Here is a 15,128-nt window from a genome sequence, read left to right as displayed (position 1 = left end):
ATAGATTCCCCGGGACGGCCTCCAACTTCAGGGTAGTCAGAGACTTTTCAATGCTGCTGGGGCCCCGTATCCTCCCGCAGCAGCAGGCTGCCTCCTAAGAAGCTGGCTCCTCTAGCTGTTCCAAGAGGGAAACTTGAATACTGTTTTGGCAGCTACGCAGCTCCATCCACTCTCTACCCATGGCTGAAGAAACTTTTTTAAAGTGCTAGAAGCAATGCTTTGGAATCTTCGTCCAGAATGACTTTGAGGAAAGCGGTCCTGAAAGTTGGGACTGACTCCTTTGGCGAGCTCTGCTGCGGAGCCAGATGCCATTTTTCAGCACGGCAAGTTCACATGAGGAACACAGCTCCAAGGACAATGTCCAAGGAAGGACAGCTCAGATGCACCAACAGTTTCTTCATCAACAGAGCTTCAGTCCTGTGGGTCCAAATCCATCTTCCGTGGAACACAGGGAACAGTTTCAGGAAGCCTAAGCTGCTATTCTCCACTTTTTCTTCATTCATTAGTAAATCTGACCAGATGACACAATTACATCATGGCTTTTTCAAACTGCATTATCATTGGCTTTGTTAGAGACTCACTTTTCATGCCTGTGAGATGCTTATCTTCCAAATAAAGAAAGGAGGGGTGATGACAAGTGTTTGGTCAATCAGCTAAGACAGGCATGCAAACCAGCATTCCAGGATGCTTTCTCTCATCAGCCAGAGTTCAGCTCTTGCTGCCTCAGTTTCGGGGTCTGAACAAAATAAGGTTTTTAGGATCATCCTGGCCTCAGCTCAGCTGCATGATAAGGAATGCATTTTTAAAAATTAATTCGTTTCATTTTGCTTTTGATTTGTAGAGCTTGCTCATTTCAGTTTAATCTTATTTAATAATTATGCAAAGCATATACATAGTTCAAAAGTCAATACTACCAAGCACTGGTCCGGTATTCTCTGTCCTTTTCTTCTTCTAGGGGTAACCATTTTTCATAATTTTTAGTTTATCCTTCCATGACTTAAGTATAAGCAAATATATTTATATATTCCTATCCCACATCTTTCTTAGATATGAGATAGCTTATCACATAGTGTTCTGCACTTTGCTATTTCCATTTACCCAGGAGACCACTCCTGAGCAGTCTGTATAGCTACTCCACATTTCTTTTTACAGCTGCATAGTACTCCTGGAGTGCTATGTGTCACTGTGTCATTGTGCCATAGTTTATTCATTTAAATCCATGTGGATATACAGTAGGGGTTTTTTTGTCTTTTGAAATTACAAATAGTGCCGCAATTAACAGGCATGCATATATATGCTTTCGTATTTTTGCCAGTTTATCTTTGACATGGCAAAGATTTATCCTAGAAAGGGGATTGCTAGTCAATGGATAATTACATACACACTTAGCAACCCCTTTCTAGGCTTCCTAGTCAATGGATAAGTGTGTATATAATTTACCTGGCTATTGCCTAGTTCCTTCCATTAGGTTTATACCATTTTTCCTTCCCACAAGCAATGTATGAGAGTGCCTATTTCCTCTCAAGTTTACCAAGAGAGAATACTTTCAACATTTTGGATTTTTGACAATGTGATGTCAATCTCCAAGGTTCTGGTCATTAGAACCAGCTCCATATTTCATGTAGGGAAACAATTTGTTTTTTCTAAGTGCTCACCTCAGAAAGCCCCTTGGTGATGTTACTGTTACCAACCTTGACTCCCTTTCATCAAAAGAGTGACTTTTCTCTAGGAATGAATGGAAATAAAAGCCCTTCCTATGATTTAGATGACAAAAAAAAATCATGTGGTCACACAGGAGCCATTAGCAAGGCCTCCTATTCATTCAACGAAGATTTACTGAGTATCACCCATGAACCTACTGTGTGCTACTAAAGTGCTTTTGGACTAAGGTATGGGGCTGAAGGGTGGTAAAGGTTTAGAAAAAGTGTCTACTATGGCAAGATAAACTATTCCATAATAGGTTCCAAATAACCCCAGGCAAGTGTGATACTCAGTTCTCGACTAATCAGCTGTGAATAGCAACATGATGCTTTTTGCCCAACTCTGGTATTTTCTGCTGCCCCATCAAAAAGGAAAATGAAGAAATTTTATATTTGAGAGGCAAATGAAAGAAAAAGAGAGAACAAAAGCCAGATAAATAAACACGAGTCTTTTCTTTCTACTGGGTAGAAGGCTGATTCAACTCTACTGCCATTAACACCCAGCAACAACTTGCACATTGACATTTATCAGTAAATGTTTGTGGAACGTAGGGATCATAATTTTAAAATATCTGTGTACTAGAGGAGAAATATCTAAACCTTCTTTCTCTAAGTCCTCTTACATAAAGAACGTTGCTGATTTTACCCTTCCAGTTTGGAAATATTTCTTCCCATTCATCAAATTCTGAAAATAATAATAACTGGCCTTTGTTGAGTGGTTCATTTTGATGGTTCTGTGCCCGGGGCACACTTCTAAGCCCCTTACTTTTGTATTTATACTTATGTTATCTCATTCAATGTTCTAAACAACCCTGCTTTGCATGCTTTGATGCAATTATTACCCCATTTTACAGATGGGGGAAGTGAGGCACAAAAAGGTTAAGTAACTTATCTACAGTTCAGTTCTTAAGAGTTCCGAGAGTCAGGATGTAGAATTAACACTCTTGAATTCACTTGTAAACTGAGACCTGCAGAAGAATTCATTTGGGAACTTAGAGTTGCTATACATAGAATGACCTTCCTATTCCTAAGTGAAACTGTCACCACCACCATGGCCAAGTCCATCGTCCTCCCCTTGCTGCATCTGCAGGCAGTTGGCCCACCTCCTGGCCATTCTCGGTGGGTCTCATTCTGAGGCTCTATCTCTGCCTTGAGGCTTTTGCTCCAAATGAGTTGATCCTTAATCTGATTATCTATGCATGCAATTAGCCTATTCACCACTTCCCAGAAGCCTAAGCCTGGAGTCTATAGTCCAAAATTCTTTATATTAATAGAAAGTACCTTACTCAGCCTTGCAGCTGTTTATATCACTGTGCAATGGTTTTCCAGGATCCAGCTGTCATCAGTCTTCCCCATATGCCATCTAAAGAGAGATGAGTTGCAAGGTTCTATTGCCAGGCCTCCTGTCTTGCAATTTGATATCAATTACAGCATTTAGATAATGCTGGTAAAAATGATGAAGAAGCTTGATGTGACATCTATGGCTGAACTACCATTCTCCAATTTTTTAACAGCTTGCTCTGAAATTGAGATCATATAAGGGCCACATCCTCTTAGCCATTCCAGAAAAATGTTGAGTTTCTTAATGCTATTTTATTTTACTCTTTTTTCTGTCAATGAATCAATTATCACACTAAAATCAAGGCAGAAAATGTTTAGCTGCATATTCAAACTGACATCAAGACAGAAAACTTGTAGCTGCATATTCATTTGCTCTGGATCTAGAAGAAAAATAAATGAATCTCTGCCTTCTCTCAATTAACGCTGCTCTAAAGAACTATGCTGCTTTTTACAGAATAATCTAAAACCTCCTGTGTATGCCGTTATTGTCTGTGTAACTATAAACTTGATATGATGCTTATAGTATCTTCGGCTGCTAATTTAGTCCATAATCACAAATCACAATTATTCGTGATATAAAGACACAAAAGATAGACAGATGATCAAAATAAAGGGGCTGCCTTGAAAATATCTCACCCACATAAGGGAGACAGCACAAAATCAAAATCAAAATGTGATCATATAATAATTAAATGCTATTAGAGGATAATGAACAAAATTATGTCTTAACATTTTCTACATGACCATATGGTGTTTTTATAGTAGAAGAAAAAAACACATTTTTCTTACTTTAAAGCTCTTCAAAGTTAAACATGTACCTCTTGCACCAGCACTAATTGGTTGCAACTCCAGGAAATTGGATCTGTAGTCCATGAGGGTAGAGCTCATTTATACCTGGCTACTTCTGAAGTAGGACAGAAATGCTACTTCCCTTTAGAGTTTGCAGTTACGAGTCCTTGCATCTTCTCACCCTCAAAGCAAAGCAAAAACAAATGAACACAAAGGAAAGGAAGGTTTACATTATGGCTACTAAAAGATATGTTTCTGGTAAGTCCTCTCATCACCTAACCACACAAATGCATGGAACTTTAAAGATGCTGTGGTTTCTTCCCAGCCTCTACAAGCTCTTTTTTTTACTGAAGGCTTTATATGCTGCCATGTCCTGGGCTAAGAATTTAGAGATGAGAAGTCCACTTAGCATTGAGGGATAAACAGTTCACCGGAGGAGACTTCTGCCACAGAACTCCAACAGAAAACGCTGCTTTTATTAAAGGCACTTGGGCATTCAAAAATTCAAGTCCAACCTGACAAATGTGGGGGTAACGAATAAATCCAAGATGGCGCCATCAACTGTAACATAATTGGATATCTCATCATCTAATGCTTGCTCCAGGAGTATGATAACTGCTCCAGACATATTTCATTTTTCACGTATTCTTAGCAAAAACTAAAATTCAGCATATCCCCTGCAAGACCAAAGATATCATGATTTTTCTCATCTCTCAGGAGAATACTTTGCTACAAATGTTTAGAAAAGTGTCAGCTGTAGAGAGTGATTTCACAATTGGTATATGGAAAGGCCTCAGAGAATGAAGCATTGTAATGTAACTTAAGTCACATGAGGCTGGATACACTTCTGGAGTCCAGCCCATTAAAATAGAACTACATGGGATCCTATTCAACAAGTTTTTCCATTAAAATGTGTAAGACTAAAACGTCCATCAGCAGCAATGTCCTCCAAATGTAGCTATGAAAAATAGTTATCCAACCTTAGTATCTTGGTCTATTTCAAAATCTATCTCAGAACAGACAGTGCCCCTCTTCTATAAGATGAGACACTGCTTGCTTGTCACACATTAAATTTTATTTAATATATAATTTCTCTTCAGATACAAGATCCAAACACGTTTTTTCCATTCTGAACAAAAATGTATGAGAAAAGACTCCTCTCCCAATAGCTATTCTCAGCTCTATTTTAATGCAAATTAGAATTATACTTTCATTATTATGAATTAGAAATACATAATCAAAAGCGCATTTGAATTTTGATATAAGCCCCTTCGTACCACAAATTCTAATGGACCCATGACTGTACAATTCCAATTTAGGCTGGGCATGGTGGTGCGTGCCTGTAGTCCCAGCTATTCAGAAGGCTGAGGCAGGAGAATGACTTGAACCCAGGAGTTCAAGACCAGCCTCAGCAACATAGTAAGACCCCCATCTCTTATAAAAAAATTTAAAAAGAAAATAACTTACAAAAACAGCAAAACCCTAATTTGTAGATTCCCCTGCCCTTGAAACCTTCAGAGAATGTTATTAAATTACTTTAACTAATATAAAAGATATAACCAATTGAAAAGTTTTATTGGCTACATTTTCATCCATTCTGTCTATCAACAGATGCTTATAGACTACCTACTGGAGTCGGGCACTGGGCTGTGCACTTAGGAACAAATAAGACACAGTCATTGACCTCAAGAGACTCTTGTCTGATGTAGAAGAGAGAGATGTAAACATAAACAGACAATTACAAAACAGTGAGACTGCAGTATGTACGGGAGCTAATGGAGATGAGAAGAGAAGGTGCCTAAGAATGTGGGGAGAATCATGAAATGTTTCATAGAGGATGTAACATGACATAAAACTATATTTAAAATGTGAGGGGCTGATGGGCGCCTGATTACACCTGTAATCCCAGCACTTTGGGAGGCCGAGGTAGGAGGATCGCTTGAGTTCAGGAATTTGAGACCAGCCTAGGCAACATAGTGAGATTTTATCTCTACAAAAATGCAAAAAAAAAAAAAAAAAATAGCCAGGCACAGTGGCGCGTTCCTGTAGTCCCAGCCACTTGGGGGGCTGAGGTGAGCAGATTGCTTGAGACTGAGAGGTCAAAGTTGCAGTAAGCCCTGATTGTGCCAATATACTCCAGCCTGGGTGACAGAGCAAGACTCTGTCTCAAAAACAAACAAACAAAAATAATGTGCGTGGTTATTGAGAAATTGCATTTTAGCAGAGGATTCCATGTGTAAGTGCCAAGAGGCAGGAAAGAAGATAAAATGCATGGAAAACTACAAGCGGTTCCATATGAAAGGAAGTGCTGGGATCTGAAGTCACGAATATCGCCGAGGAGAAGATCATGAAGAACATGGAGGAGTGGCTGTCTCAGGAGAGTCCCTGAAGGTTTTAAGTAGGGTAGGGTAGAGCCCAGACCAGAATTGTCTTTTATACAGCATTCCCATCACAACTGGGAGGCTGGACTGGAGGGAAGCAAGACTAGCAGCCGGGAGTGCAACTGGGAGTTGATGCAGTGATACTGGCTGAGCTCATCAGGATATGAACCAACACAGAAGGGAGAGAAGGCACCAGATAGACACTTCGCAAGTAGAATGGACAAGACTCAGTGACTGAGGTAAGAATGTGGGGAGAGAAGAAAGATATTAAGATGACTGGCGGATCTCTTGATGGACCTTGAGCTCTTGTTTGGAGGATCTGTCTGGGAAATTCTGTCACTTACTGTTCTTGTTGGGAAAATATCCCTGTTGATCTGAGAAGCTCATCTTGTTAAGCAGTGAACTTTGGAAACAAAACACGGCATGAATATGGAAGCACAGGGGTCAGGGTTGCATCACTTTTACAGTCAACTGGGTGGATAATAGTGCTATTAATCAAGACAACGTATTAGGAGTAGAAATAGATTTTGAGGAGAAGGCGCAATCGGCTGTCATGAATTCCAGTTGGGGTTAGTTGAGATTGAGAGGTGTCTTTTAAGTTCAGATGAGGATGTCCTATAGGGAGTTGGTTAAATGGATCTAGAGTTCAGAGGACAATTGGGGTATAGAAATTTGTGAGACATCAGAGAATTGGTGACAGTTGAAGCCACAAATGAGACTTCAAGAATAATTGCTGTGCTTTAGTGGTATATCAGATTTTATCAAAATCAAATTCCCTTTTTATTTTTTTTGAGATGGAGTCTCGCTCTGTTGCCCAGGCTGGAGTGCAATGGCACGATCTCGGCTCACTGCAACCTCCACCTCCCGGGTTCACACCATTCTCCTGCCTCAGCCTCCCAAGTAACTGGGATTACAGGAGCACACCACCATGCCCAGCTAATTTTTTGGTATTTTTAGTAAGATAGGGGTTTCACCATGTTGGCCAGAATGGTCTTGAACTTCTGATCTCAGGCAATCCGCCCGCCTCAGCCAAGATCCATTTAGCCTCCCAAAGTGCTGGGATTACAGGTGTGAGCCACTGCACCCTGCCATCAAATTCTTCACACAATATTTATTCATTCATCCAATAAATAGTAACTGAGCACCTTATAGTGTAAGAACCTGAGCGAGAAGCTTCAAGTAGAACTATGAAAAAGACAGAAGCCACCCATCTCAAAACATGTATATTCTACAAGGGGATTCAGATGTTAAACTGGTTGCACAATATATTGTTTTATTATATTTGGGACTAGGACCACAAAGAAGAGATGTAGAGCTTTTAATGGAGAAACAAAACGAGTTCAGTGGCAAACTAGAGTTTCACGAAAGATTCTCTGAAAAGCTACTTTGAGGTAAATTTTAAAGGTGAATTAACCAGGCAAAGAGAAGAAAAGAGCATTCCAGGTAGAAGCAATTGGATATGCAAAGGACCTGAGGCAGAAAAGGATGGTAGAATACCCCAGACTATGAAAGCAAGTTAGTGGAACAAGCAGAAATGTATGTAAACATGCCAACTTATTAAGTTTAAATAGTACTTTCTTTGGGCAAATATTAAGTAAATCTGATTGTCATATAGAAGTGTGGTATCCATGCCATCTGAGGTTTTATGCCTCTTGTTTAGAACTCAAACCCCAGTTGGTGGGAAAACGAACAGAGAAAGCATAAATATAGTCTGAAGACAGAACAAATTAATATAAGAATAACTTCACTGAATACTACTGCACTCCCCGCAGCTGTGCAACGTCATGTTCCTCATAGAGAAAGTGAGAAAACAGTCGCTAAGATAGACTTCAACACCATAGCTAGATGGCAATATAGACATACTACAGAAGAATATGTTATTTTCATAAGTATTTAACTATACAATGCCCTCAAAGCACTTGAGATTCAGGAATAAAAAAGATAAATGGTATTTTTCTCTTCAGATCCAAAAGGAGGTCACGCAGTCATTTAGGGTATTTTAGCCTCCTAGTTCCCCTCTGTCCTCAATATCCAACTTCTAATGGCACCTGGCTCTGCCATGTGTAAGCTATCACCTGTAGCTACTTCACTCCCATAAAAACCCAGCCCCAAGATAAGACTGTGCAATGCCAACCAGAATAATTATAAATAACTGCAACAAAACATTTCCATTTCTCTCACTTCCAAGAGTATTTGGGGCTATATTTTCCAAATAATTGTTCATCTCAACTTGCCTATGTACATTTAACCCACTCAAGCCAAAGGTGATAGAAGTTACACATCTAGAAGGAGCTTACACACAGTTGAGGGCATTCAAAATTGTTTTATGGATGAGGCAAACATTGTCTGAGACATTGTGTCATGCCCTACCGTTTTTGGAAATTTCCACGAGACCTTTCATCTTACCTAATGGTTCACAAAGGACATCGCTGTAGCATCTCCACCTCCTCATGGTTTCACCTATAACGGCTGCAGCCCTGTCTCGCACTGCACCATGGGGCTGCATGGGGAATCCATGAAAGACCTTTGACAGATCTGACTCCGGCGAGTCATAGGCCCAGAAGAGAGAAGCACAAGAGCTTGTTCCTTTCTAATCAAAACCAAAATCCAGAGCTTCTCCACAATATCATAAAAGCAAAACCATCATCACATTTGTGAAAAAAGCAGAGCATATGGTAATGGGATCATTAAGATCAGCCCTAAAGTATGTTCACAAATATCATGACAGCGTTGTGGATACTAATTGCTGTCTAAAAACACCACTCCAGCCTAAGTGCTAGTATTAGACAAGGGTACATTCTGTCAAATCTTGTTGGGCCCTTAATTGAAAGGGTCATTAAAAATTTACTGAAGGGGATACTGGAAACACTATAAAGGACAAAAGGTGTGTTTGACACTCCATTCATTGTCAAGGATGCCACATCAAGTGTCAAGCACCAGGGGTCAAGATAGGAGAGAATGGATTTGAAGGCAATGGTACAAAGAGCTTTTTTACATGAAGACCAAGCCCAGGGGTGCCTGACTTTTAGGCTCTGTCAAATACACTGTGATGAAGCATTGGTGGTCCAACACACTCCCCATCTAAGAAATGTACCTACAAATCTATATCTTATGAATATTTGATCCAGCTACAAATATGAAAAAAATCACCAGTCTCTGAATTATTTCATTGTTTTTGCCAAAGTCCTAAATTATTTTTCCTGTAATAAAGTAAAATGTATTGGGTGGGAACAGAAGTCCAAAAAGGCAAATACCAACTCAAGCCCGTTAAAACTAAGGTTCCAGCCATGCTGATTTTCTTTACGACATAAGTGGTCTACTTGGCTGACAGCAGCAGAGACTTGGGTCAATACCGTCATTCCCGCCTGCCAGCACTGCAGACTTCATGCATTCTCCCTTGAATTAACTTGACCACAGGCTATTTCTTGTAGGGTATAATGAAGAAATTGGCCAAAGTTCCTGCAAGAGATATAATGTTGACATGAATTCTTTAAAACACATAAACAAACCTTGAAGACTAGAAAGGTCATGGTGAAAGAAGCAAATTTCCTTACTTTAATATTTATGGGAAGAAAAGAATTCTAATCTGGGAAGTGACTTCTGAGCAGTAGCAATAGGTCAGGGGCAGAATGTCACATGTGACCATGGGGACCAGACAGGTTACTAATCTTTGGTAAGGACTGTGGGGAGATGCTGTAGGTGTGCTGTGCTGTGTGCTGTGCTGTGTGTGTGTGCACACGTGCATGTGTATGCAAGTGTGTGTGCATGCTAAAACAGCAAGATTAAAACATTCTAGCCAAAAGAATTTGTTCTATGCTGAAAGTTCACAGAAGGATAGTACATTTAACATTTGAGAAAAATGAGATTTTTAAAAAGTGAACAAGTATGTCGATGGTAGTTACAGAGAATGTTGGCAAGGAAAATCCCCTGAGGACTGCCAAATGTGTCTTGATATCCAAAAGAATGAACGCTGAGCCAGAAATGTTGTGAAATGGGCTCCATGATTTCATCTCCCGATATTTATGCCCTTGTGTTGTTCCCTCCCACTGCGTGTGGGCAGGACTGTGAGTCGCTTTGAACTGATCACGTGTGGCAAAAGTGTTGGAATGTCCATGACTCCGTGTATGTGCTTACTTTACATAAGTCTGTACTCTTTGTCATCAGAGGAGAGTATCTCCCTTGCTGGCTTCAAGAAAGAAAGCAGCCATTCTGAAAAGACCCATGTGGCAAGGAACTGAGGGCAGCCTCCAGCTGATAGGCAGCAAGAATCTTAGGCCCTCAGTCCGGCAGCCTGCAAGGAACTGAGTGCCAGAAGTGGATTCTTCCCCAGTCAAGCCTCAGATGAGTCTACAGACCTGGCTGACACCTTGAAAGCAGCCTCCTGAGACTCTGAAGCACAGGACACAACTAAGATTTGCCCAGACTCCTGACCAGTGAAACTGACATAAGTCTGTGTTGTATGTAAGTAGCTAAGTTTGCCACGAGTATTATTACACAGCAATAAATAATTAATACAGAACTAACACTGATGCCAGAGGCTTTGACTTTGACTCAGTTCTTTTTTTTTTTTTCTTGGATATGGGATCTCACTCTGTGACCCAGGCTGACATGCCGTGGTGCAATCATAGCTCACTGCAGCCTTGACCTCCTGGGATCAAGCAATTTTCCTGTCTCCAGTCTCCTAAGTAGCTGGAACTACAGGCATGCATCACCATGCCTGGCTAATTGTTTTATTTTTGTAAAGACAAGTTCTCACTGTATTGCTCAGGCTGGTATGGAACTCCTGGGCTCAAGGGATCCTCCCACCTCGGCCTCCGAAAGTGCTAGGATTACAGCACACCCAGACTGACTAGGTTCTTTCATCCCTAAGGGCTTCTACTTTATGCAATGTGATCACCCACATGTGCTACCAAAAAATCCAAAGGAGATTATAACAAGTTATAGAGGGCCAGATTTTATGTCGAGATATCATTGAATGGAACAATGTAATACATGGAAGAAATTATAGAATTCACACCTGTGGATCTCCATTTATCTTCCAAGGAGAATGAATTCTGACTTTCTAAAGAAGTAGTAACAATCCATCTTCTGTGGAATATAAAAGAACATAGATGTGTCTGTAATGTAGCCTATGGTACATTAGAAGGAGCTTTGGAGGCAGACAGATTGAGGTTCAAATCCCAGTTTTTCTCTTTACAAAACTTGGACAATATATTGAGTTTCAGTTTACTCATTCAAACAATTGAAACAATCAGACCAACCCCAAACAGTGTCGAGAGAAAATGAATAAGATACATAACTTGGGCATCCACCACAGGAGGAAAATAAATACTAGTTCTCCTCCCCTTTCTTTATCCCATAAGATTAATGCATCTTAGATTTTAGAAGAGAATATTTTAAAACACAATCAGGGAAAATACAACACTAGAAGGAAATGTGGCCCAAGAAGTGTTAGATGCACTAAACATGAAAACCTGATCATATAATTATGAATAGTATTAACAAAGAGGAATTATCCTAAGAAATCACAGTAGTTGCTTAGAGTATCCTCCAATAAATCCTTTTTTGTCTCTTTTTTTTTTTTTTTTTTCTGAGACCGAGCCTCACTCTGTTGCCCATGCTGGAGTGCAGGGAGTGCAGTGGTGCGATCTCAGCTCACTGCAAGCTCCGCCTCCTGGGTTCAAGTGATTCTCCTGCCTCAGCCTCCCAAGTGGCTGGGACTACAGGTGTGCACCACCACACCCAGCTAATTTTTGTATTTTTAGTAGAGACAGAGTTTCACCATGTTGGCCAGGATGGTCTTGATCTCTTGATCTCGTTATCCACCCACCTCAGCCTCCCAAAGTGCTGAGATTACAGGCGTGAGCCACCACACCCAGCCAATAAATCCATTTTTTAAGTGTGTGAATGAAAAAGGAAGGACAGTTATATAACCCAAGGTTCAGAGTAGGAGGAGGAAGAGGAGGAGACAATGGACCACAAAAGAGGGCCACAGAGACCACAGGCCAGAAGGAAACTTAGGCCAAGCTCGGTGGCTCACACCTGTAATCCCAGCACTTTGAGAGGCTGAGGTGGGTGGATCACTTGAGATCAGGAGTTCGAGACCAGCCTGACCAACATGGTGAAACCGTATCTCTACTAAAAATACAAAAATTAGCCGAGCATCGTGGCGGGCGCCTATAATCTCAGCTACTCGGAAGGCTGAGGCAGGAGAATTGCTTGAACCCAGGAGGCGGAGGTTGCAGTGAGCAGAGATCACGCCACTGCACTCCAAGCTGGGTGACAGAGCAAAACTCTTTTTCAAAAAAAAAAAAAAAAAAAAGAAAGAAAAAAAAAAAGAAGAAGTAAACTTAGCCTGGAGAAAAGTGCAAAGACAGAAACACATCTACTGTGCTGTATTCAAAACAAAGAAGTGAAAAATAAAAGGAATACTATCTTTGGTTGGTGAGGATGTGCAATATTGTCAGGTGGTACAAAACAAACTGCTTTTACTTTGCACTCATCTTTACCAAGAAGGGCGATCATCAAACAGAAAACAGAAGAATAGACATAATTAAGATACAACCAAAGAGTAAGATTACGGAGATAATAGGAAAATTGTAACTTGGCTCAGATAATTACTCCCAGGAGAAACAGTTTGCCAATACAACTGGAGAACCACTTCCAGTAATTTGTTTAAAATCTTATAGAACCAGAGAAGCCAAAAAACTACAGATAGGCGAAAAAAATGATTTTTAAATAGTAAATGCTTGATAAATCTTGATACTGATACTCAACTAAATTCTCTAATGGATAATCAAACAGATGATTGGTAAGCATTTTGAGAGAAGACATTATCATCACTAGGAACCAAAATGGGTTCACTTAAGAAGATGTTAGGCCAAACAAATTTTATTTATTTCTTTAAAAAGTGACTGCATTGGTAAATTAGAAGATGCTAGAAGCATACTTATAAGATCTAGAAATTAGAACTGAAATAATTATTTTTTATTTTATATTTAGACTAGAGGGATAGGACTTGAGAGAAGTGCTATCTTCAAGTGTTTCAAAGACTATCATGGTAAAGAAAATATGGTTCATCACATGGACACAGGGAGAGGAACATCACACACCGGGGCCTGTCGGGCAGTGCGGGGAAGAGGAGGGAGAGCATTAGAACAAATACCTAATGCATGCAGGGCTTAGAACCTAGATGAAGGGTTGATAGGTGCAGCAAACCACCATGGCATATGTATAGCTATGTAACAAACCTGCACGTTCTGCACATGTATCCCAGAACTTAAAGTAAAATTAAAAATAAATAAATAAATAAAAGAAAATATGGTTCATGTACAGCATGGAATACCATACAGCCATAATAAAGAATGAAGTTATGTCCTTTGCAGCAGCGTGGATAAGACTGGAGGCCATCATCCTTAGCAAACTAATGCAGGAACAGAAAATCAAACACCACATGTTCTCACAAGCAGGAACTAGGCATTGGGCACAGATGGATATAAATATGGGAACAATAGACACTGTGGACTACTAGAGGGTGGAGAGACAGGGGCGGATTGAAAAAACTACCTATCAGGTACCATGCTCATTACCAGAGTGACAGGATTTGTGCTCCAAACCCCAGCATCAGGCAATATTTTCATGTAACAAATCTGCACATGTACCATGTATTACAAGGAGTTAAAATTACTGAGCATTGCTGCACCCTTCAAATCTAAGCCCAAATGACTTGAGGAATCTCTCTGATTACTCGGGTTTAGAGTTGAAATCCTTGCTATATGTTGCTGTAACACATTAACATTTCCACGATTGTAGTGTTTTTGTCAGAATGTATTATGATTGCTTGTTTAATTGCCAACCTCTCCAGTGGGATGTAAGATCCATAGAGCAAGGACCAAATCTATCTTTTCAGTTTGTTTTATCCCCAGGGTCTAATACCAGACCCCATACGTGGAAAGTGCTTTATAAATACTTGCCAGTGGAATGAATGGATGAGAAAGTAAAGGAATTTTCAAAATTTGTGCTTCACAACGATGTGGTTTTCATCTCAATATCAGGAGGAACTGTCTTATAATTAGGAAAGAAATTATAAATTCCTCATTCTAAAAGTGTTCAAGAAGAATATGAAAATGAAATGATCCATACAGCGTTCCATACAGTGGAATGGAAGTTCAGTTAGATGGCCTCTAAACTCCCTTCTAACTCTACTCTAAATTCAAAGCCATATCACCTTTTAACATAAAATTAAAGTGCACAGCCCCAGAATTCCAGAGGCACAATAGCTGCGCTTAACAGTGAGCTCCTGAAGTCTGGTTTTATTCTTTTGGTATCTCCTACCTTGCCTAGAACAGAGCTTTGCCCAAGCTGACAGTTAATAACTGTTGATAAATAAATGGCTGCAATAAATGTAGATTGTTTCTGAAATGAAAACAATGAATATATTCAGTCTGACCATCTTATTTCACAAAAAGAAATTATTTCCCAAAGATTGAGGTGACTTCTCAAAAGTCATCCAGCTACTTGCGGACACAGCCAAGACTTTACACAGTTTACTGCTATTTCCACCAGTCTAGGTTGCCTTAAAGACTCTTTACGGAAACAACTGAGGACAAAAAACCCAAGGACTCAAGACATCTAGACCATTTGGGGACATCAAAAGCATCTCTATAGTGAAAAACCAAGGGATCAAGTCATCACGGTAGTAAATCCAAGAGGGATGTTCACCAGGATCAGAAGAGACAGCACAGAGAACCAGAGGTTCATTGTATTTCCAGATGATCCATACAGTGTTTTGTACAGTGGAATCGAAGTTCAATTCAATGGCCTCTGATCATTGCATTTCCTAAAGTAAATTAGGGATAGACAAAATAAAAATAACAATAGCATCATATGTTAAGGCTCTCCTCAAAGGACTGAGCCA

Source organism: Nomascus leucogenys, chromosome 4, assembly GCF_006542625.1.
Source record: "Nomascus leucogenys isolate Asia chromosome 4, Asia_NLE_v1, whole genome shotgun sequence".
NCBI lineage: Eukaryota > Metazoa > Chordata > Mammalia > Primates > Hylobatidae > Nomascus > Nomascus leucogenys.
This window is presented reverse-complemented; position numbering follows the sequence as displayed.